This window comes from Equus asinus, chromosome 2 (genome assembly GCF_041296235.1).
Source record: "Equus asinus isolate D_3611 breed Donkey chromosome 2, EquAss-T2T_v2, whole genome shotgun sequence".
NCBI classification, from domain to species: Eukaryota; Metazoa; Chordata; class Mammalia; order Perissodactyla; family Equidae; genus Equus; species Equus asinus.
The window spans coordinates 49,545,926-49,572,478 of record NC_091791.1 but is presented as its reverse complement, the minus strand read 5'-3'; the positions used below and the strand labels follow the sequence as shown (position 1 = coordinate 49,572,478).

The 26,553-nt window shown below is 35.6% G+C and overlaps 1 protein-coding gene across 5 annotated transcripts in view; it reads right to left on the bottom strand.

Moving 5' to 3' along the window:
• Nucleotides 1-26,553, bottom strand: part of PHYHIPL (phytanoyl-CoA 2-hydroxylase interacting protein like) — a 66,415-nt gene that overhangs the window by 22,456 nt on the left and 17,406 nt on the right. Inside the window, exon 1 of one of the 5 annotated variants that reach the window (XM_070488107.1) lies at nucleotides 9,565-9,669. The exons of the other annotated variants lie outside the window; for them this stretch is intronic. The gene's annotated coding sequence lies outside the window, so the exon portion shown is untranslated. Of the gene's footprint in view, nucleotides 1-9,564; nucleotides 9,670-26,553 lie in introns of those variants that run through there. 5 annotated transcript variants of the gene reach the window in all.

Genomic DNA, 26,553 nt, shown 5'->3' with positions numbered 1-26,553 from the left:
CATACAAAATCTGTACTGCTACATTGTAATAAGAGAAGGGTTATCTTGAGGTTAATGAAGCTTCATATTAAGGGCCCCTCAATTGTATCATCCCCTTCCATGACCCAGTTCATATTTTTTTATTTGTAATTATGTATTCTTTTTCCTAAAGAATGTCCTTCAAACTATATAAGGTTGAGGTGACATAATATTTAGATTCACTTCTCCAGAGTAGGTATAATTTATTTTTTAAATTTTTTGAGGAAGATTAGCCCTGAGCTAACACCTGCCCCCAATCCTCCTCTTTTTGCTGAGGAAGATTGGCCCTGAGCTAACATTTGTGCCCATCTTCCTCTATTTTATACCTGGGGCGCCTGCCATGGCATGGCTTGATAAGCACTGTGTAGGTCTGCGCCCGGGATCCAGACTGGAGAACCCCATGCCACCAAAGTGGAGCGGCGCAAACTTAACTGCTATGCCAGTGGGCTGGCCCCACCCATTCTTTAGTTTTTAAACAACTTTTAATAAAAGTACACCTTTATACAAGGTACACATGATGATTGGATATACATATAGATGGTGAAATGATTACTGTAGTCAAGCTAATTAACATATCATCTTGTCACACAGTCACCATTTTTTTGTAGTGAAAACACCTGAAAACTACTCTTTTTGCAAATTTCCAGTATTCAATATAGTATTATTAACTATAGTCATCATGCTGTACATTACATCTCTAGACTTATTCAATTTACTTAAGTACAACTTTTCACCCTTTTGACCAATATCTTCTCATTCCCCCACCTCCCCACCTCTGGTAACCATCATCCTACTCTCTGCTTACATGTATTCAAATTTTTTAGATTATACACACACACACATACATATATAAACAAGATTGTTTAGTTTTTTCTTTATATGTCTAGCTGATTTCACTTAGCATAATATCCTTCAGGTACATCCATGTTGCTTTATCCACTTATCTATTGACAGACACTCAGGTTGTGTCCATAACTTAGCTATTGTGAATAATGCTGCAATGAGCATGGGAACACAGACATCCCTTCAAGATACTAATTTCATTTCCTTTGGGTATCTACCCAAAAGAAGGATTACTGGATCATATGGTAAGAGCAATCAGATAAGAAGAAACAAAAAGACATTCAAATCAGAAAGGAAAAAGTAAAATCACCTCTGTTTACAGATGGCAAGATCCTATATGTAGGTGATCCTAAAGACTCCACAAAAAAATCGTTCAAATTAATAAGCAAATTAGGTAAAGTGGTACGACATAAAATCAGCATACAAAAATAAGTTGCACTTCTTTACACCAATAACAATCTATCTGAAAAGAAAATCAAGAAGACAATCTCATTTACAATATAATCAAAAAGAATAAAATACTTACGAATAAGTTTAACCAAGGAAGTGAAAGATTTGTACACTGAAACTATAAACCATGGATGAAAGAAATCAAAGAAGATACAAACAAATGGAAAGATAGCTGGTGTTTAGGGATTAGAAGAAATAACATTGTTAAAAGGTCCACATTACCCAAAATGATATACACATTCAACATAACCCCTATCAAAATTCCAATGCCAAAAAAAAAAAAAGAAAGAAAGGGGGCCAGTCTCCTGGCCGAGTGGTTAAGTTTGCGTACTCTGCTTCGGTGACTGGGGGTTTCACTGGTTTGGACCCTGGGGGCAGACATGGCACCACTCATCAGGCCATGCTGAGGCGGCATCCCACATAGCAGAACCAGAGGCACTCACAACTAGAATATACAACTATATACTGGGGGGCTTTGGGGAGAAGAAGAAGGGGGGTCAAAGATTGGCAACTGTTGTTAGCTCAGGTGCCAATCTTTAAAAAAAAAACTTCCAATGCATTTTTCACAGAAATAGAAAAAACAATCCTAAAATTTATATAGAACAAAAGTCCTCAAATAACCAAAGCAATCTTGAGGGAAAAAAACAGTGTTGGAAAAATCACACTTCCAAATTCAAAACTTATACAAAGCTACAGTAATTGTAACATTATGGTACTGGCATAAAGACAGACATATAAACAAATAGAGTAGAATAGAGAGCCCAGAAATAAACTAGAGCATATATAGTCAATTAATTTTCCACCCAGCTGTGAATTGCCTTCCTTTCCTTTGAAGTCCCTGACTCTCTCCACTCCAATATCTTCTTTTTCTTTTTAACAGAAGATGGTATTTAAGGTGAGTGCTTCAGCCATTTTGGCAAGTTATTCCATTTTCCTAGGTTCCTCCCATGTATATATGCTATTAAACTTTTGTTCGATTTTCTCCTGTTAATCTGTGTCCTGTCAATTTAATTCTTAGACCAGCCAGAAGAACCTAGAAGGGTAGAGGAAAATTTTTTCTTCCCCTACGGTACTTACACACACCTAGATGGTATAGCCTACTATACACCTAGGCTATATGGTACTAATCATATGGGACCACCATCGTATGTGCAATCTGCTGTTGACCAAAACATCATTATTTGGCACATGACTGTATTGACAAATTACTTATTCATTTTATTTCACTTCAGTTTTCACCAGCAAGTTTGCTTGAAAACATTAGAAAAGCTATTGCATTGTAAAGTGTTTTCTTGTAAAACTGAGACTCAATTTGTATTCAGAGCATTGTTATAAAAATGATCAGCACACTGAAATTTATCTTCCTAAATAAAAAGAATAGACCATTTTTCCTCATCACTTCAAATTTCCTTTATATTTGAAAACTAAAAAGTATCTCGGTTGTAAAATAAGTATCTAAGATAATATGTTTTTGTAAAAGGTAGTCTAGTATACTATCACTGGTCACCTCAAGGTTATGAAAAAGCAAAAGCAGTTCGGCATAAGTAAATTTATACATTTTGAGGATTAGACTCTCACTCCAAGAATAGCAAAATAAAATAAATATTACAAACTCTAATTGACTTATATGTTCAACAGACATTTGTTGAATGCATAAGTGCAAGTGGATTCAAAGGTGAATCAATGAGACACTAGAATTCATGCTTTCAAGGAGCTTACATTACAATCTAGTAGACATTTATATATGCATATGTATGTATGTATATGTATATACATACGTCAATTTTTATTTATTTTTGGGGGGTTTCTCTTGCTGAGGAAGATTTGCCCTGAGCTAACATCCACTGCCAATCTTCCTTTTTTTGCATGTGAGCTGCTGTTACAGCATGGCCACTGACTGACGAGTGGAGTAGGTCCACACCTGGGCACCGAACCCAGGCTGCCAAAGTGGAGTGTGCAGAACTTAACCACTAGGCCATCAGGCCTGGCCCCTGTAGGTCAATTTTTAAAGCACTTACTCTTATATATCCTTTCAGATAGTGATCCACTTCTTTGCTTCCCTTCATAACCAAACTTCTCTGAATACCTGCCAAAATAGGCTATCTCCGTTTCTTCACCTCCTATTCACTCTTAAACCCAGTCAAATCTAGTTTTTGCCTCTACCACTCTAACAAAAGTCCTCTTGTCATGTCACCAATAAACTCCGTGGTATCAAATCTAATAGATACTTTTCAGTTCTCCCCTGACTTTCCCTTTCAAAAGCATTTAACACAGTTGACCATTTGCTGCTTCTTAAAACATGATCCTAGCTTTTCTCCTATTTCACTAACTACTCCTTCATATTCTCCAGACCTTTTCCTAACCAAAAGTTAGTGTTTCTCAGGGGTCTACATCGGCTTTTGAGGTACGCTGCGTCATAGCACTTGTCCATTTGCAACTTGCTATGTGTCTTTAACTATGTGAAAGATTTTCTATACCAGTGCTGCCCAAAAGAACTTTCTGCAATGATGGAAATATTTTTATACATGCTATTTAGTACGCTTCCCTCTAGTCATATGTGACTATTGAGCTCTTGAAACGTGGCTAGTGTGATTTAAGAATTAAATTTTAAATTTTATGTAATTTTAATTAATTAAATTTAAATATTTGACCCGAATGTCTACTCTACCCGACAACACAGCTTAAGAGACAGCCCTCATTTCTTACTTCTCCCTGTAAGTGATGATCTATCATCTTTTTGCTGATTATTTCCAAATTTATATCTCAAGATCTGAAGTATATTTAATACCTCCACTTGGATGTCTCATGGACATCTCAAATTAAAACGTCTGAAACAGAATTCCTGATTTTCCTTGCCAAACTTATGCTCCCCAGTATTTCCCCATTTTAGTAAATGGCATCAACATCCACCCAGATGCCCCATCTAGAAATTTTAGACTTCAACAACTAGTACAGGTGAACTGATTTTTTTCCAATTCTTCAAAAATCTAAGCTCCTCTCTCCCTGAAGGCTGCTTCCCCTGTCTTACAATGTATTACCTCCAGTTACTTCTCATCCTTCAAGTCTCAGCTTAAATATTACCCTTAGAGAAGCCTTCTGTGATTATTTTACTTAAAGTAAGTTTGTGCCACTACTACTGATATTCTCCATAAGTTCCTTCTTTATTTTCTTCACAGCACTTCCATAATTTCTATTTGTTTATTTATATTTTTAATCTATTTTTCCCATTAGACCATAAGACCATAAGATTATGAATGCAGAGGTCATGTCCACCTTGTCACCAATATTTCCACAGTGTTCAAAAAAGCAAATATTTATTGAATACATGAATGCCTAGGTAAAGGAATCAGTCTATTCTTCAAATTCAGAAATAGGACACTATTTTTATGCTTCTAAAATACCACTTGATGAATTGGCAAAGGAAATTTTAATTATTAATCATTTGATTCCCAAAGCTTCATAATAAATTATCCATTTTTTTTCTCATACTACTCAGGTGGTAACCTATTAGAAGGCAAAGCTCACTTTTGTAGACTCAAAAAAGAAGTTAATAACTACACTTTAAAACACACATATGACACTACACCATTTTGCTATCACATTATATGGGTAAATCCTGTCAACCCCACCCCCCAAGTAATATGCTCTTTCAGGCATATTACTATATACCAATATATGGTATAGGCATACTATACTATAGTATATACTATATATAGTATATATGCTATAGTATAAGCTGTATACTGTATATATTATAGGCAGACTATAACAATGAGCAAGAATTTCTCTCCAAATAATTTTTAATGACTTTATCATTCTGAAAATAAATACAGAACACACAATATTAAAAAAAGGAAATAAGTCTACTGTAAAAAGTATACTATCTACCATGTTACCCAGCCACTCAATTCTTCTGTCCAGAAATCACCATTATTATCAGTTTTTCTCTGTATCCTTCTAGAATATTCTATGCACATAGCCTTGTTTTCTGCCCTTTCCAGATCTGTAATCAACCATTTCTTAAAGGATCCCTGGTTGTTTTTCATGGAAAATGGCATTTCAAGACCATAACCTGGGCACTAAGGATGTTCATTCCTATTGGACTGATGTTTGTTTCTAGGCATTTTCATTTGATAGAGCTAGGAAAAATTTATTTTATTTTTAAAGAGAAAAGTCATCATGAGTTCTATTGATACTTTTAATTCAAATTCAGTACTATAGGGTTTTAACTTAACCCCTTCATCTTATATTCATATTTACTTTCTCCCATGCCTGGTTCTCAAAGAGGACCATGAAGATAAAATTAGAATACTACTTATTTGCTCATTTTTTTAAAAATTCACAATCCACACATAACAGTCTCAGAATAACAATACTAATATTACTACCAACAATATGACTTTGGTAAACAGTTTTTAAAGTTTGTTTTTTCAGTTCTTTTTTCTATAGGGTATACGTCAGTAGGGATGTACAGTCTAACTGCTGTTTCAAGTCACTTGGAATACTTCCACTCTGTGTGATTATGCCACCAGTTGGAAACACTTTGAGGTTCAATTTGATTCATTTTATTTTAAATTTTAGGTATCTTTTCTTTTTGTTTTTAATTTTTTTCCTATAGTAAAATTTATCTATCTTTCTTGTTATGATTTCTGGTTTTTCTGGTCATCCCTGAGCATCTTCTGCATTCCAAGAGCATATATTTTTAAATACCGTATTCATTCATGTCTTCTCCTTGTGCTTTTATGGTTTCATTCTCTAAATGTTTAAAACTTTGATCTAGGGGCTGGCCCAGTGGCGCAGCAGTTAAGTGCGCACATTCTGCTTCGGTGGCCTGGGGTTCTCCGGTCGGATTCCAGAGATGTAGACATGGCACCGCTTGGCAGACCATGCTGTGGTAGGTGTCCCACAAATAAAGTACAGGAGGATGGGCACAGATGTTAGCTCAGGGCCAGTGTTCCTTAGCTAAAAGAGGAGGATTGGCAGCAGTTAGCTCAGGGCTAATCTTCCTCTAAATAAATAAATAAATAAATAAATAAATAAATAAATAAATAAGTAAATAAATAAAACTTTGATCTGCATGGAACTTATGGTACAGAGTAGGAATACGTTTTAATTTTTTTTATCCAGATGGCTGTCTAGTTGTCCCAACACCATTTACTGAATAATCCATCTTTTTATATCACCACTTATTAAGAGACTAGACTCATAGCAGTAGTTTCCAGAGGAAGAAGGGTCAGTGACAATAACTGAGAGCATCCACTAGCAATGGCACTTGTGGTAGTACCCGAAGTAGACTATTACTAGGGCAGAATCTCAGCTGTGTTACATCCTTTGTTTTGTGCTATTTGCAGCTAAGAACGCTAACTTACAAAATTATCATTTTTCTCTCACAGTTCAATGGTTCATTCTCCAAATTACAGCCTTTGGGTCTCTGCTTTACACTTTGCAGCTGAAACTCATGTCCATAATTGTAATTACCAGAATTTTGACTACCATCTCTAGTAACTGACCCCTAATGTGTATCACCAACCAGGAGCTCATATAACCTCATTATTTTTACAGTTTTCATTTTAGAGGGTAAACACATTTATAGCTGGTTATCTGAACATTTAAAGCTATCTTTCAAATATTATTTTTCTAAAAATATTCTAAAGCTTTAAAAGACAGCATGAGGTTTTAAAGGCAAAGGAAGCAGAATGATTTGGTTAGAAAAAGATAGGAGAAATGGCAGGAAATAGGCTGAATTAGGAGACAAGGATCAAATCACAGAGTTTGTTTTATGTTAGAGAATTAATATTTAATAATATAGACAATAAGCAACCACTGAATAATTTTGAATAGGAAAATGACATGATCAGATTTCTATGTTAGAAGGATCACTGGCAGCGCTGAAGAAAGTGCACAGGAGGAATGAGATTATCTTTTCTTTGTTTGTTTTTATAAAGTCCTTTCATCCAAATAGACTTATGGCTTTACAACACATTCTAAATAATCATCTACAAATCATTAACCAAAAGCCATATTTTGGAAGCATATACAGAAGTATGGCTGGCAATTCGTAAAATTTATAGTATGAGTTGACACATAATATGAATATAAGATTGCTTACAATTGTCACTTTGAAAATAACACAGAAAACAAATATGGCTTCTAATAAAATAGAATCATTAATTGAATGACAATTTATCATTAATTTACTATCTATGATACACAACTTGATAATTAGATAAAATTTTAATTTAGGAAATTACTGCACCATTTGGAATTCTCACAGTTTATCTATCATACAATCTTAAATGTTACACTGCGATGACTCTAATGATAGGAGGCCCATAAACTACAGGTCCAATAGCTACGTAGGAATACACCTCAATCAAAGTTTTATTTTGTATGAAAACAATAATATAAGCCCTTTCTTTGAAAAAGGAAAATATGAAATCAGAAATATGAGTTTCCCTTTAAGAAAGGAATCAGTCTTTATTAAAGACAAACTATAAACAAAATCGGTTGACCTAAAAGTACTCTGGTTTATTCAGATGCTGTGCTGTAAGGCAGCTAAACTGACACTTAACTAAATAAAAGACCTATCTGTGATATTCTCAATAAGGTACTTTAGCTATGCCCTATTCTTTAAGTGAAATATCTCCTGTGTTAGCCTATGGTTCATTAAGAAAAAGACTCTCGCAGTATTGTTTTACTAAAGAAGCCCATCTTTACCAATTTGAAATGTTAACTACTATGCTAATGAATCACGTCATGTTTTCCATAATTTTGAAAAGTCATAATATATTAGTATAGGAGATAAACTGCATTTATGGTTAATCTCTTAAAATGTAATAATTTACCATGAACTAACAGGTGCTTTTACTCTTTTCTTGTCTCTTTGGATTTAGTTCTCTAAAAACTACTAAAAAAATAAAAGAGAACAAACACAGAGTAGTTTTTAGTTACTTAAGTTGCTTTTACAATTTTCTGTCTCCTTTATGTAATATACAAGTTTGACTCAAATAAATGTCCTTCTGAATGTTTCTAAACCTAAACAACACACGGAGTTGTATTCATCAGGCTTGGTTGGTCCTTTGCATTTCCAGAACTAGCCAATCTTTACACAGAGGTTTCAGGTAACTACCATAAAAACAGAGACTCAGATTAAGGATGGGTTACACTGCTGATAGTCAGTATGCAGAGAACCAGAGATTAGACAGCCCTTTGAAGTGGAGATGTCAATCAGGGAAATTCTAAACAGCAGGAAGGGGGAGGTAATCCAGACAGAGTAGCAGAGAAACTTGGCAGTCTACAAATGGCCGAAGTCCCATCCAATAGGCAAAGTACACAGAGAGTAAGAGGAAGTAATCTAATAGTAGGCAATAGGAAGGAGTACAGGTGATAGGCTCTTGCACCAGGGAGGCCTAACAGAAGTTGTAGAATTCTACCTTAAGGAATCATGAAAGGCAAAATCCCAGTATTCAAAATAGCATTTTAGGCTAGAAGGAGCTAGCATAATGTGCAAGAAAACAAGGCATAAATTCATTTACAGATGAAAACACAGGGATTTAATTGCTAGAGACAGATATAAGAAGGGGCTTGATCAAAGAGGTCAAAGCTAGAGCTTAATTACTAGAATCAATGTATTAAAATAAAGTAATGCCAAGAATAAGTTGATGCTAAGGTCATAAAATCCTGACCTTGAGTTTCTTACAGTGTCCGTTCTTAAACACAGAATTATTACCAGTGCCTGGACAAGGGCTAAACTTAAATATGGTTTTATAAGGAACTCAAGTTGTGAAATCCAGAAGAATTATTGGGCTAAGGACTATGGCTTAGTACTAATTCAAACCCTATTGTTGTCGCTGTCACTCCAGAATTCAATCTTGAAGTGTAACAGCTCCCTCTGCTGAAAAAACAAGCTGAAGTTGAATTATGGACACGGATTACCCATAAAACTGCAATTCTCTAGCATATTGGTAACTAGTATGTTGTACCATTCTTTTAGCAGGGGATATGAAGATAAATACATGACAAGAACATTCAAATGTGTTCTCCATGGTGAGCTGACATAGGTGACTATGTTAATGACTTTAAAGAATAAAATGAAAACAATATTAATAATGTGAGCAATTGAGAAATCTCATGGTTGGTGAGAGGAGAGCAAAGTTGCAATTAGAAAAAAAATCAGGGAAAATTCTTCTATGGAAAGTAGATGGATCAACTACTTCCCTTTTGGTCCCATGGCCAACACTAACATAATCTCACCTTCATGGAAGACATCCACCTAGAATGTCACATGGGCAAAACAGAGCTGCTGCATCAGGATAGCATCAATAAAATGTCCACAAGGAACTGGAACATCTTCCAATCTGTAGTGTAAATTTGTAGTGTAAGTTTAAGTATATTGACTTTATGTTCTTTAACGATTTTATGAGAATCCTTCCTACTGACTCTGTCTGAGTGCCTGGCCCTAATAAATATTTGTTGAGTAAATAATAAATGCATGAATGAAGACTATGAAAGCACGAAAACATGAACATATGACTAACACCTACTGAATATGGCATTCCCTACCAAGGTTGGCAATACTTAATAAGTTAAGAAAAAAATCTCACATTAAAGGCCAATAAAAAGTCATACAGAAGATATACACTCAATAGAGAGAGAAATCTACATAAAGTAAGAATTTGGTCCTTGAGTTCCCCCTGCTGGTTTGAAAATGGAAACAAATTAAATTTGCACTAACCCAAGCACTTTAAAATTCATAATACTCTTCCTCCTTCTTTTCCCTCTTTTTTTTAAAAAAATAAATGAATTCTAATTTGACTGACAGGGAAAATTTTAAACCCCCACAAAAAAGAGATCTGTTAAAAGTCATCATACCTGGACTGTCGCTATATAATAAAACATGACTTTTAACATTGTAACCACTTAAACTATTTAGAATGGTTATGAACAGTCCCTTCAAATTATACTAGGTACCCTAATAGTAATATACAATATAAATGGCAGCAGTCATCAATTTTCATAATATTTTAGTGTAAATTTAAGGTCCAATCTCCTAGCAACCTGGAACATTTTAAATCTAACATTTGTACATTCTTAAAGCATATTTTATGTCTTGTTTTACTTCTTGATAGCTTTTTTATAGTTTTTCAGAAACTTGGTTTATTGGCATAAACTCTATATACATTCTATAAACTCTATATATTCTATAGCCATATAAAGACTTTCATGGAATTTGACCTTGATGTAGATTTCCATGAAAACAACGAAACCATTTAGGCCTCTTTTGCTCCCTTTCCAGTCAATGGAAACGAATTCTTGTACATGCAGCTAACTGAGCAATTTACCACGATCTATGGTCTATTTAGTAATCACTACATTTTGTAAAAGTTGAGATATGTATATTGCAGTTTATGCTAATAAGACCTTGACTTTATAAATTACGATATGTATATAGCAGCATAAGTTGCAAAATAAAAATATATTAATAAAACAGTTTGAAAAAATCATGTCTGAAGTGTACCAATTATTGATTTTGTGGGATGATATACTGGTTAAGAGCATTGGAATCATACAAAGCTGGTACAAATCCTCACTCTGCTATCTACTAGCTATACAACATATGAAAATTTACCTAACTTCAATAATCCTTGATTTTCACATCTGAAAAATATAAGTTTGATTTAGATAATTTTTAAAGTATTCTACAGCTCTAAAATTCTGTTACCTTAACTATGGTTATAAAATGAAATACTACTTAAGCACTCAAAGCACCAAAATAGTATAAATGTGAATAGCATTCAGAACAAGGAAACACACACACACACACCCACGTACACAAGCACACACGCACCCATAAATTACTCAAATCATTTAGCAAAAGTTATTGGTTTTAATCTGAACAAGAATTGCTTAAATTCTTGTCTTATCCATTCATGTGAAGATAATGTTACTCCCATTCTTTAAATCTTTCCTTGGGTTAATATGGGTAACTTTTTAAATCAGCCCTTCAAAATCTGGCAAATTTTCCTGTCTAGCCTAATCTCTGCTAACTCCCATTCTCACTTTTAGCAGTCACTACTAAGCCTCTGTTGGAGTGATTCCTTATACCTGGCCTATTCCTCCTATCTCATCTCTATCCCCCACTCCCTACCACTATCTCCAAGGATTTGGCCTTACTATTTTGCCTTCCTAATCTCTACTCATCCTTCAAGTTATTTTACTTTATTCTCCTGACCCTCCCCACCACCACACAAATCAGTTAGGAGACCCTCCTACATATTTCTCTGTTAGATGAATAAAGAATAAATAATAAACCTTTAATCTTCAAATAAGGTTTCAAACATATATATATAAAAAAAATCAAGATCCAGATGTATCTTTAATATTTTCAATTTATAATTTTGAAAAATCATTAATTAGTTTTTCAGTTTAATTTCAAATTTCAATATTCAAAGGCTGAAACTGGAATGAGGAAATATTGGTAAGGAATTTCTAATTCCTCAAAATCATTGTTATCACAGCTGGATTGGTCCAAGAAAGAGCCAGCACCTACCAAAATGAGAAGGCAGATATCATATAGGTGCAATTTTTCTTCCTATGCCCACTCTTCCTCTGTGCTTCACCTCAAGAGGACACAAATGCAAACAAGACCAGGCACAACCCTGAGGAGTCATCAACAAAAACACAAATACAAACTATATTCAACTCAGGATAAAATAAAAAGTAATGAATATAAATAATGTGCAAGAGTAGCATAAAAGAATTTAGGAAACAGAATAAATGTTAATTAAAAGAGGGAGTAACCGTGTTTTAAGACTGATTTTAAAGGAAAGCAGGCACTTGAAGTGTTGGGAGATCCAACATGTACGACCCTACAGAAGTAGAAGCAAATACTTAAGCAAAAGACAATAAGTCTGGTAGCATAGTCAGAAAAGAAGAAGACAGAAGTAAAGTGTGGGAGAAAAGTAAAAGTAGGGAATGCTGGCCCTGGCAGTGTGATATGACTTGTACATGGTAAGGCAGTTCACTTTGAACTTGGTGAAATTTTTGAAGGAAAACACACGGAACGAAGAGGAAAAAAGAATACAGATGATTAGTCAGCCAGGTGAGCTTGGTGAACCAGGGGGTAACAGATACCAAAACCAAATGACCCTAAAAAGGGGAAGGGTGCAATAAGTTTCATGAAAGTCTGCAAATGTATTGCACTTGAATTAAGGTTTCTTAACAAGACAGACAGATACTGAAAGCCTATGGTCAAATAGATCCTTCTCAGTGCAAGAATAAGATGTGATTAGAGGAATGAGAGACTAGTGATGTGTAGATATCAAGGAGATTTCCAAAGTTATTCAGTTACAAAGTAATGAGATAAAATCAGTTTAGACCAATGAAGAGAAAGAATTCAAGGGATATTATCTTCAGATTTTATATAGAGAATGTCTCTAAAGGTCCACGCCTGAGGAGTTGGGGAGGAGAAGGAGAATATTTTTTGGAAAAGATGACTATTATTGGGAGTAGTGAATAGCAAGATGTTTCTGAGTTTGTGGTGGTGTTTTAGTTCCTTGATGAGCACCTAAAATTTCATATACTGAAATTTCATATCCATAACTGAAGATTTTGTTTTTATCCAGGGAATTCATCTAAATTGTTTCATACAGCATCATATTAAAAATATACATTTAAAGTTATGGTTCAAGATGGCAATGTAGGAGGATCCTAGGCTTATCTTCTCCTACAGACACACCAAATCTACAGGTAACATGGAACAACGTCCTCTGAAAAAAACCTAAAAACTGTCTGAGTGACTCCTATGCATAGAGCAAATGAGAGAAGGCCCACATCAACATGGGTAGGAGAAGCTGAGACACAATTTCACCATGAACTCCATTGCCAGCATGGAGACCCACAATCGGGAGGGAACTCAAAAACAGGAGCTTCTCCAAGAGGAGCAAACAGCTTGAACCCCACATGGAGCACCTCAACTTTTAAGACCTGCACCTGAGAGATCAGCCCTCAAAACATCTAGCTTTGAAAACCAAGGGGGCTCCTTTCCACCAGAACCACAAGGCTCTAATGGTCTAAGAAATGGCTCTTAAAGAGCTTGTGCACACTTGGACTCACACATCCCAGGGCTCAGCACAAAGGGAGCCAATCAAGAGATGCCCAGACTTTATGTGAATGAGAACTCCTTTGGCTCATCTTAAATCATTGGCCTGAGGGGCAGGCACGTAATTTAGCACACAATGAGGGGCCTGCTAGGTGGCAGGCACCATCTTCACTCCTTCCCTCTGCTTCATTCTAGCCAGCAGGCACCTATTTTTTTTTCTTTTTAAATGCTAGGCTTTTTTTTTTTCTCATTTTTTCTGTGGCACCATCTATGTGTTCTCCCTCTGTCTCATTCCAGCCAGCAGGTGCCATCTTCATGTGCCAGTTGGCAGGCATCATCTTTTTTTTTTTTTTCCTGGCAGGTGCCATCTATATGCTCTTCTTCTGCCTCATTCCATTCTGTGGGTGCCATATTTACACTCTCCCTCTGTCACACTCCAGAGCACCAGTATCGCCTGGAGGGGTGCTCTTACATGCGTCTGGTGCCCCAGTTTTTTCAGCTGCCACCCAGCAGACCCCACCTTGATCACCCAGCTCTGGAGACCAGGGGAGCTTGTGATCCTGGGTCCCACAGGACTCATAACAATTGGAGAGATAATTCTTGGCAGATTATCATCCCTGGGGTACTGCACAGATAGCATACTGAAATATACCCCCAAGCCTTTCCATGAAAGAAACTTATATGCTTGTCCAGGAGCTTTGGTCTGAGGGGCAGGCTTCTGGTTTGGCATACAACTAGGGCCCTACAGAGGTGCTCTCAGGGAACGGAGGCCAGTGCATATAATATTTGCACCCTCCCACTGCCTTGCTCCAGCTTTCTGGTATCTCCCAGAAAGGAGCTTATACTCTTGTCTGGTGCCCTGATTTTTGCAGCTGCCACTACGGGACACCTCTACATCACCTGGCTCTGGTGCCAGTGAGGCTTATGTCCATGGGTCCCACAGGACTGTAAGCAATAAGGAAAGAGTTAATAAACAGCTACCACCCCCAGGGCACAAGAAGAGGCAACAGAGCAGGAGCTTAGTCTTTCAGGGAAAGTGGCCTATTAGCTTATCATCATAATTGCAGCCTGAGGGGCAGGCTTCTAATTAAACACACATCTAAGGCTAATTGCAATCCTTTCCAGAGACCTTGGAGGGGAGGCACTATCTTCACATTCTCCTCTGGCCATGCTCCAAAGCACCAGGATCTCTTGGAGGGGAGCTTCTATATGCATCTGGTACCTCAGTCTCTGTGTCTAGTGCCCTGGTTTTTGCAGCTGCCGCCCAGGAAATGCCCTGTGATTGCCTGGCTCTGGAGAGCAGCGGGGTTTGCGTTCTTAGGTCCCATGGGATTGCAACAATTGGAGAGAGAGTTCTTGGCAGGCTACAACTCCCAGGGCACTGCACAGGCAGCAGACTGAAACACACCCCAGTCTTTCTGTGAAAGAGACCTATTTGCTTGTCCTCGAGCTTTGGCCTGCGGGGCAGGCTTCAGGTTTGGTACACAACAGGGGCCTATACAAGTTTCTCAGGAAACACAGGCAAGTGGATGCCATTTTTGCACTCTCCCTCTGCCTTGCTACACCTCGCCTGTATCTCCCAGAAAGGAGATTATATACTCATCTGGAACCCCAATTATTGTGACTGCCACCCAGGGGACCCCTCCAGATCTGGCTCTAGGGAATGTAGGCCTTATGCTTGCAGTCCCACAGGACTGTATAAGTTGCATACTTTAAAAGGTGCTGCATAAAGGTCTGGATTCCAATCAGCCTGAATGTAGGTGATGACTGAAATCCTCCCCTTTCGGAGGACACTGACAGGTCTTGGCACACCCTCAACTACTGGGAGCTATTAAAGATAAAATAGGCTGCTTGGGCAATCACAAACGTTTGAGAGACAACCAAGAGCTAAGGTAGGGTTGAATGATAAGGTTCTTCTATATCAGGCCACACCTACAAGACTGGGAGAGGTGGCTGTTTTATCTAGTGCATAGAAACCAGCACAGGGAGTCAAGCAAAATGAAGAGACAGAGGAATATGCTCCAAATGAAAGAACTAGATAGAACCTCAGAAAAAACCTTAATGAAACAGAGATAAGTAATTTACCTAGCAAGGAGTTCAAAGTAATGGTCAAAAAGAAGCTCAATGAACTCCTGAGAAGAATGGATGAACACCGTACGAACTTCAAAAAAGAAATAAAAAATATGAGAGTACCAAACAGAAGTCACAGACCTGAAAAATACAATAACTGCACTGAAAAATATACTAGAGGGGTTAAACAACAGACTAGATAAAGCAGAGGAAAGGATCACTGAACTCAAGGACACGGAAGAGGAACTCACCCAATCAAAGCAGCAAAAAGGAAAAAGAATGAAAAAAAGTGAAGACAGCTTAAGGGACTTACGGAAAAAAATTAAGCAGACCAATATTCACATTATAGAGGGTCCCAGAAGGAGAGGAGAAAGAGAAAGGGGCAGATAACTTATCTGAAGAAATAATGGCTGAAAACTTCCCCACCTTGGGGGAGGAAACAGAACTCTAGATACAGGAAGCCCAGAGAGTTCCAAATAAGAGGTACCTAAAGAGACCCACGCCAAGGCACATTATAATTAAATTATCAAAAGTTAAAGACAAGGGGAAGAATCCTAAAAGCAGCAAGAGAAAAATAACTTGTTACATACAAGAGAATTTCCATAAGGCTATCAGTAGATTTTTCAGCAGAAGTTTTGCAGGTCAGAAAGGAGTGGCATGATATATTCAGAGTCCTGAAATAAAAAAACCTTCCAACCAAGAATACTCTGTATGGCAAAGTTATCATTCAGAATTGAAGGAGAGATAAAGAGTTTTCCAGGCAAACCAAAGCTAAAGGAGTTCACTACCAGTAAACCTGCCTTATGAGAAAAGTTAAAACGACTTCTTTAAGCTGAAAAGAAAGGGCACTAATTAGTAACAAGAAAATGCATGAAAGTATAAATCTCACTGGTAAAGGTAAATAAAGACATAGTAAAGGTAGTGGATTAAACACTTATAATGATCGGGTGACGGTTAAAAGACAAAAATAGTAAAAATATCTATAACTACAATAATGAAGAGCTATACAAGATAAAAAGATGTAAAGTGCGATATCAAAAACAATACATAGAGGGGAGAGTATAAATGTAGAGCTTAAGAATGCATTAAGAGGTCTGGCCCTGTGGCCAAGTGGTTAAAGTTCTGTGTGATCTGCTTGGCGGCCTGGGGTTCACAGGTTTGGATCCCAGGTGCGGACCTACTCCGCTCATCAGCTATGCTCTGGAGGCATGCCACATACAAAGAAGAGGAAGACTGACACAGATGTTAGCTCAGGGCGAATCTTCCTCACAAAGAAAAAAAAAGTGCATTCAAACTTAAGTTGATATCAACTTAGAATACACTGTTATATACAAATATAAGTTGTTATATGCTTGGTAACTACAAAGCAAAAACCTATAGTAGATATACAAAAGGTAAAGAGAAAGGAATCTAAGCACACCATTAAAGAAAGTCATCAAGGACCAGTCTGGTGGAATAGTGGTTAAGTTCGTGCAATCTGCTTCAGCGGCCTGGGGTTCATGGGTTCAGATCCTGGGCATGGACCTACACACTGCTCATCAAGCCATGCTGTTGCAGGTGTCCCACATACAAAATAGAGGAAGATTGGCACAGATATTAGCTCAGCGACAATCTTCCTTTAGCAAAAAGAGGAAGATTAGCAACAGATGTTAGCTTAGGGGAAGGGAAGGGAAGGGAGGGGAGAGGAAAGAAAGAAGGAAGGAAGGAAGGAAGGAAGGAAGAAAGGAAGAAAGGAAGAAAGAAAGAAAGAAAGAAAGAAAGAAAGAAAGTCATCAAACCACAAAGGAAGAAAGCAAGAGAAGAAACAGAGAGGAACCACAAAATAGCCAGAAAACAATTAACAAAATGAGAATAAGTACATACTTATCAATAATTACTTTAAATGTAAATGGACTAAACTCCCCAATCAAAAGACATAGAGTGGCTGAATGGATAAGAAAACCAAGACCCATCTATATCCCGCATACAAGCGACTCACTTCAGATGTTAAGGACACACACAGATTGAAAGTGAATGGATGGAAAAAGATATTCCATGCAAAGGGAAACCAAAAAAGCTGGAGTAGCTATATTTATATCAGACAAAATAGACTATAAAACAAAGACTGTAATAAGAGACAAAAAAGGGCATTACATAATGACAAAGGGGTCAACCAACAAGAGGATATAACATTTGGAAATATTTATGCATTCAACATAGAAGCATCTAAATATATAAAGCAAATATTAACAGACCTAAAGGGAAAAATAGACAGCAATACAACAATAGTAGGGGATGTTAATACCCCACTTACATCAATGGATAGATCATCCAGACAGAAAATCAAAGGAAACATCAGCCTTAAACAACATGTTAGACCAAATGGACTTAACAGATATACACAGAATATTCCATCCAAAAGCAACAGGATACACATTCTTCTTAAGTGTGCATGGGACAGTCTCCAGGATAGATCATATGTGTTAGGCCACATAACAAGTCTTAATAAATTTAAGAAGACTGAAATCATATCAAGCATTTTCTTCGACTACAATGTTACAAAACTAGAATCAAGTACAAGAAGAAAACTGACAAATTCACAAATATGTGGAGATTAAACAACATGCTACTGAATAATCAATGGGTCAAAGAAGAAATCAAAAGAGAAATAAAAAAATACCTTGAGAAAAATGAAAATGGAAATATAGCACGCCAAAACTTATGATATGGAGCAAAAGCAATACTAAGAGGGAATGATAAACGCCTACACCAATAAACAAGAAAAATCTCAAACAACTCAACTTTACACTTTGAAGTATAAAGAAGAACAAAGTCCAAAGTTAGTAGAAGGAAGGAAATAATGAAGATCAGAGTAGGAGTAAATGAAACAGAGACTAAGAAGACATTAGAATAGATCAATGAAACTAAGAGCTGATTCTTCAGAAAGATAAACAAAATTGACAAACTTTTAGCTAGACTTGACAAGAATAAAAAGAGAGGATGCAAATAAATAAAATCAGAAATGAAAGAGGTAATGTTACAACTGATACCACAAAAATACAAAGGATCATAAGAGACTATTATGAACAATCATATGCCAACAAATTTGACAACTTAGAAGGAACAGACAAATTTCTAGAAACATGCGACCTTCCAAGACTGAATCATGAGAAACAGAAAATATGAACAGACTGATTACTAGTAAGGAAATTGAATCAGTAATCAAAAACTTCCCAACAAACAAATGTCCAGAACCAGATGGATTCAATGGTGAATTCTACCAAATATTCAAAGACGAATTAATACCAACCCTTCTCAAACTCTCCCAAAGAACAGAATAGGAAGGAACACTTCCAAAGTCATTTTACAAGGCCAGCATTACCCTGATATCAAAATCAAAGATACAGCAAGAAAAGAAAATTACAGGCTGATACCTCTGATGAACACAGATGCAAAAAAACCCAACAAAACATTAGCAAACCAAATTCAACAATACATTAAAAGGATCATAGACCATGATTAAGTGGGATTTATTCCAGAGATGCAAGGATGGTTCAACATCTGCAAATCAATCAATGTGATACACCACATTAACAAAATAAAGGATTAAAATCATATGATCATCTCAATAGATGCAGAGAATGTGTTTGACAAAATTCAAAATCGAGTTACGACAAAAACTCTCAACAAAGTTGGTATAGATGGACAATAGCTCAACATAATAAAAACCATATATGACAAGCCCACAGCTAACACTCTACTCACTAGTGAAATCCTGAAAGCTTTTCCTCTGAGATTAGACACAAAATAACGATGCCCACTTTTGCCACTTTTATTCAACACAGTATGAGAAGTTCTAACCAGAGCAATTAGGCAAGAAAAAGAAATAAGCGGCATTTAAATTGGAAAAGAAGACATAAAACTGTCACTATTGCAGATGACCATATTATATATAGAAAATGCTAAAGACTCAATCAAAACACTGTTAGAGCTAATAAACAAATTCAGTAAAGTTGCAGGAAGCAAAATCAATATACAGAAATCTGTTGCATTTCTATAAACTAATAATGAACTATCAGAAAGAGAAATTAAGAGAACAAACCCATTTACAATTGAATCAAAAAGAATAAAATACCCAGGAATAAATTCAACCAAGGAAGTGAAAGATCCATATACTGAAAACTATAAAACATTAACGGAAGAAATTGAAGATGACACAAATAAACAGAAAGATACCCCATGCTTATGAATTGGAAGAATTAATATTGTTAAAATGTTCATGTTACCCAAAGCAATGTGCAGATTCAATGAATCCCTATCAAAATTCCAATGGCATTTTTCACACAATTGGAAAAAACAACCCTAAAATTTGTATGGAACCACAAAAGACTCTGAATAAACAAGGCAATCTTGAGAAAGAAGAACAAAGCTGGAGGCATCACACTCCCTTGTTTCAAACTACATTACAAAGATATAGTAATCAAAAGAGTATGGTATTGGCATAAAAAGACACATAGATCCACCGAATAGAAGAGAGCCCAGAAATAAACCCACTCATATATGGTTGATTAATTTACCATAAAGGAGCCAGGGATATACCATGGGGAAAGGACAGTAGCTTCAGTAAATGCTGCTGGGAAAACTGGACAGCCACATGCAAAAGAATGAAACTGAGCCACTATATTACACCATACACAAAAATGGACTCAAAATGGATTAAAGATTTGAATGTAAGACCTGAAGCTATAAAACTCTAGAAGAAAACATAGGTGGTAAGCTCTGTGACAGTGGTCTTGGCAATGATTTTTTGGATTTGACACCAAAAGCAAAGGTAAAAAAAGCAAAAATAAACAAGTGGGACTACATCAAACTAAGAAGCTTCTGCACAGCAAAGGAAATCATTAAGAAAATGACAAAGTTAACCTAGCGAATTGGAGAAAACATTTGCACATCACATATCTGATAAGGGGTTAATATCAAAAATATCTAAAGAACTCACAAAACTCAATAGCAAAATAATAAACATTCCAATTAAAAAATGGGCAAAGGGTCTAAATAAACATTTTCCAAAGAAGATACACAAATGTCCAACAGGTACATGACAAGATGCTCAACTATCAGAGAAATGCAAATCAAAACCACAATGAGGGCGAGCCCCAAGGCATAGTGGTTAAGTTCTGCATGCTCTGCTTCAGCAGCCTAGGTTTGCGGGTTCAGACCGCAACCGGCCCTACACCATTCATCAGCCATGCTGTGGCAGCAGCCCACATATACAGCGGAGGAAGACTGGCACAGATGTTAGCTCAGGGCTAATCTTCCTCAAGCAAAAAGAGAGGAAGATTGGCAACAGATGTTACCTCAGGGCTAATCTTCCTCAGAAAAAAAAAAACCCACAATGAGATACCATCTTATTAGCCTGTTAGAATGACTATTTTAACATCTAATACCCTGTTAGAATGGCTATTTATCAAAGACAAGAAATAACGAGTGTTGGTGAGGATGTGGAGAAAAGGGAAACACTGTGCACTTTTGGTGAGAATGTAAATTGGTGCAGCCACTATGAAAGACAGTACAAGTTTGCTCAAAAAATTAAAAATAAAAGCAATTCCACTTCTAGGAATTTATCTGAAGAAAACGAAAATACTAATTTGAAAAGATATATGCATCCCCATGTTCACTGAAGCATTATTTACAATAGTCAAGACATGGAAATAACCTATGTGTCCATGAGTGGATGAACAGATAAAGAAAGCATGGTGTATATATATATGTATATATATATACATATACACACACACACACACACACACACACACAATGGAACATTATTCAGCCACAAAAAAGAATGAAATCTTGCCATTTGCACAACATGGATAGACTTTGAAGCCATTATGCTAAGTGAAATAAGTCAGACAGAAGAAGATAAATATTGTATAATCTCACTTACATGTGGAACCTAAAAAAAACAAGCTCATGGATACAGAGAACAGATTGGTAGCTGCTTGAGGCAGGGGGTAAGTGGGTAGGTGAAATGGGTGAAGGAGGTCAAAAGGTACTAATTTCCAGTTATAAAATGAATAAGTCATGGGGATGTAATGTACAGCATGATGATTATAGTTAATGATACTGTATTTCATATGTGAAAGTAGCTAGGAGAATAGATCTTAAAGTACTCTTTAAGAGAAAAAAATTTTGTAATTATGTATGGTGATGGATGTTAACTGGACTTATTGTGTTGATCATTTTGCAATATATACAAGTATCAAATCATTACATTATGCACCTGAAACCAATATAATATTATGTCAATTATACCTCAACAAAAATACATTTAAAAACATTTCTGATGATAAAGTGTATATAACTATGTGATGTACTCATAACATCCACCTTTAAATGTTGAGTGGATGTATTTATTACAGATATACCTTGCTGTGCAAAGAAAGATGTGGAAAAATAGAATGAATATAATAAAACTTCATTTACTAAAACTTTTTTTTGATTTTATACTCCTATATAAAAATTGTTGGGTATAAGTGCAGTCATTTCTTTATACTGTACTAATAAATTATGAACTGTACACACTACTATACTAATACATTATGAACATTATAGACTATGGCAAAATAGAAATTTAAAATGATAAAATGCATAATATTTTTAATTAATTTATTTTTATTAGTTAATAAAAGAAGTATATGAACATGTATTCTTATTTTGATAATCTTGGTTTAACACTTTGTGATATAACAAGTCACATGACTAGCTCTAAATTCAATTTATTTAGATAGCTGGTTATAAGGGCTATCACAGCTGGAAAAGATATCACACAAGAATGAATACACCAAAATGCAGAAAGTGCATCAGTAGGTGTCTTACTAAACATAATATTTTTCATTTCTCAATTCCATACACCAATTATATAAAAGTAACCCATATACACACAATATACATGACAGTTTGATATACCAAGTATTAATCTATAGAAATAAGATTAATCAAAGTTATTTTTTTCTTATTTTAGATAAGATAAAAATAAATATTAATAGAAGTTCTATTACTTTCTTCCATGGCCCAATTAATTATCTGCTATGCCCTTTGGGGTTCATACACAATATACCCATGGCATTTACACAATACTTTTGAGAGTCCTTACATTGTAAAAACAAAGCACATAATTTCCCAATAAAAAGTAGTAGAGATCAACGGAAAAATGGAAGTAAGCCATTCACAGAGTATTAGTGATAATACAAGAAAATAAAATCATTTGAAAAGCAATTAAAATAAATTCTAGCACCAAAATAACTTATGACACCTTATATTGTTAGTATAACAACATTAGTCAAGCAAAAAATTTGCAAAACTACTTTTTAATTTAACAAAAACTATTTTGGGTAAAATCCTTTTTCTCTTTTCTGTTTTCTTATAGCATCATACTTCTCTTTCTTAGGAGTCATTTTGTTAACTTAAAAACAATGTTTTTGACATTTCACAGGAGTTCTGTATGCTCAAAGAAAAGAAAAAAATAAAGAAATGTTGATAGAAATGCTGGGCAACAAGGTTTGCAAACTCATAGGTAAATGATACAAAAGCAGCATTCTAGAGCGTTTTTGAAATTTCATTGTCAGTACAATTAGAATTTAGCTACCTTTGACATGGCCTATAAATAGATGAATCTAAAAATGTTAAATCTTTGAATTTCTGATGTCTGGTATATACTCCCCTCATAAAAATTTCAGAGATAATTTAAGAAACCATTGTTTAAGAGAATTTAGTTGGTATTACATTTCACTGCCATTTTACCTTTTCTGTCAATTTCTTCTGAAGGAAACAATTAAGAACACTAGAAAAATGACAGAGAGCACTACTGTAAGGAAAATAACTATGCCCTGACTAACGTGCTTTCTAAGTTTAGATTTCACACTTCGAATTTTCTTAACGGACAGCACATCTGCATTTTAAAGTGCAATAAAAATAAGTAAATATACACACATATACACGTACATTATTGTGCTAAACAGCATCATGCAGGGAAATATATTTAAGATTTTCATTACAATATTAATACACGATAACGAAACTAAGTGGTCTTTGTATGTCAGAAAATTAAAATTGTAGTAATACTACAGGCAAAAAAAACTGAGAGAAAAATTTGTCAAATTACTATGAAGGCAGTGAAGAAAACGTTCAATGATTGTTGATCCATATGAAGCTTTTAGAAATATTGGTGAAGCTCTTAGAAATATTCATATAGATGAAGATAGATGAAGATATCCTTCTAAAATACATGGTACAGAATAAAAATTCTGATAGAGGTGGCTAGATTATATTTGGAACATTTATCAATGTTCCATTCTCAAGTTTTATTACTGTAAATTTTATCATTAGAATTTGAATGAGTAAAGCTTTTATCAAAACAAGTATTGTAAACCGTAAATTCCAGAACCACTGCTTTTTAGTCACTAGGCTTTCCTTATTTATTTTTTTAATTTTCTTTTGAGGAAGATTAGCCCTGAGCTAACATCCACAGCCAATCCTCCTCTTTTTGCTGAGGAAGACTGGCCCTGAGCTAACATCCATGACCATCCTCCTCTACTTTATATGTGGGATGCCTGTCACAGCATGGCTTGCCAAGTGGTGGGTAGGTCCACACCTGGGATCCTAATTGGCAAACCCTGGGACACTGAAGTGGAACATGGAAACTTAACCACTGTGGCACCAGGCTGGTGTCTATTTTTTTTAATCACTAAAATAACAACCAAAAAAGCTATATCAAGCTCCAGGGAAATTAATATTTGACATACTGAATTGCACCAGAATAAAATATATAAAAATAGGCTCAAAAACCCAGCCTTAGCACAACTTGAAAAAGTTACCCAAAAACTATAATAAAATAGAAGGTTTGTGCTTAAAGACAAAGAATCTGCCAAAAAACCCAAACACTAAGTGCAAAAGACTATGTCTTATTTAGGCTAGCATTCAATAAATACCCTGGTAAACATTAACATTAGTAGGTTCAAAGCGAAAAGAAAATCTTGGAAATAAATGTCCAGTACAGAAAGCCTTAGAAATAGTTTTGGTAAAGATTTTAGTTTTTCTTTAAGCTCTAGTATCATTATCTTTCTGCTAATTTGAGTTCCAATAGTTCATTTATTTCATGCACTGCAGACTACGTTGACAAGGGGGGAAAAATTAATCCAGTGTATTTCCACAGTAAACAAGAAAATCATATGCTTAATTCTCTTTCAAGCAGAACAAGGGGAAGAAATCTATCAGAGCTCAGGTCAATATTATTTCTTCCATGTTAACTGCCTCAAATAACCACATCCAAGCCAAATTTAGTTATATCAAAAGTAACTAATTTTCAAATGCTCCTTTTAGACATCACAAAAAAGATACATACCTGCATTCGAATTTACTCTGTTGAGCAGTTCAATAATTTGACATGGGTCTAAAAGATTGACTAGAAGATGAAGGAAGGAACATTTGATGAGGGAGAAATAGGAGCAACAGAACAACAGCTTGAAAACGACTACCAAATTTTCATCTTTATCCTCCAACTCTCTTCATATGAAACATAGATGGATATTTCTAACAGACTTCTGGACATTACCATGTAGGTATTCCACAGATACCTGAAACTTAACTTGTGCAGAAAAGATTTTTTATTTATTTATCACTTTTTTAATTGAGTTCATAATAGTTTACATCAATGTGAGATTTCAGTTGTACGTTATTTCTGGACTGTCACTATGTAAGTGCTCCCCTTTACTCCCTGTACCCACCCTACAGCCCTTCTCCTAGTAACCACTGAACTGTTTTTTTTGTCCATGTGTTTGTTTATATTCCACATATGAGTGAAATTATCCTGTGTTTGTCTTTCTCAGTCTGGCTTATTTCGCTTAGCATACTTTCCTCCAGGTCCTTCCATGTTGTTGCAAATGGGATGAATTTGTCTTTTTTTCTGGCTGAGTAGTATTCTATTGTGTATATTTATATATATATACACTACATCTTCTTTATCCAATCATCAGTTGAGGGCACTTGGATTGTTTCCATGTGTTGGCTATTGTGAACAGTGCTGCAACAAACATAGGGGTGCATATGTTATTTTGGATTGTTGATTTCAAATTGTTTGGGTAGATACCCAGTAGTGGCATAGCTGGGTTGGACAGTAGTCCTATTTTTAGATTTTTGAGGAATCTCCATACTGTTTTCCATAGTGGCTGCACCAGTTTGTATTCCTACCAGCAGTGTAAGAGGGTTCCCTTTTCTCCACACCCTCTCCAACATTTATTTTTAGTCTTAGTGATTATAGCCATTTTAACAGGTGTAAGGTGGTATCTTAGTGTACTTTTGATTTGCATTTCCCTGATGATTAGTGACGTTGAACATATTTTCATGTATTTATTGGTCATTTGTATATCTTCTTTGGAAAAATGTCTGTTCATAGCCTCTGCCCATTTCTTGATCAGGTTTTTATTTTTATTGTTCAGTTGTGTGAGTTCCTTATATATTATGGAGATTAAACCCCTTGTCAGATATATGATTTGCAAATATTTTCTCCCAATTGGTGGGCTGACTCTTTGTTTTGATTCTAGTTTCTTTTGCATTGCAGAAGCTCTTTAGTCTGATGAACTTCCAGTTTATTTTTTCTTTTGTTTCCCTTGTCTGGGAAGACACGGTATTCGAAAAGATCCTTTTTAGTTCAATGTCAAAGAGTGTACTACCTATATTATCTTCCAGGAGTTTATAGTTTCAGGACTTATCTTCAAGTCTTTGATCCATTTTGAGTTTATTTTTGTGTATGGCATAAGATAATGGTCTACTTTCATTCTTTTGCATGTGTCTGTCCAGCTTTCCCAACACCATTTATTGAAGAGACTATCTTTTCTCCATTGTATGTTCTTGGCACCTTTGTGGAAGATTAGCTGTCCAGAGATGTGTGGTTTTATTTCTGGGCTTTCAGTTCTGTTCCACTGATCTGTGTGCCTGCTTTTTGTACCAGTACCATGCTGTTTTGATCACTATGGCTTCGTAGTACATTTTGAAGTCAGGGATTATGATACCTCTAGCTTTGTTCTTTTTTCTCA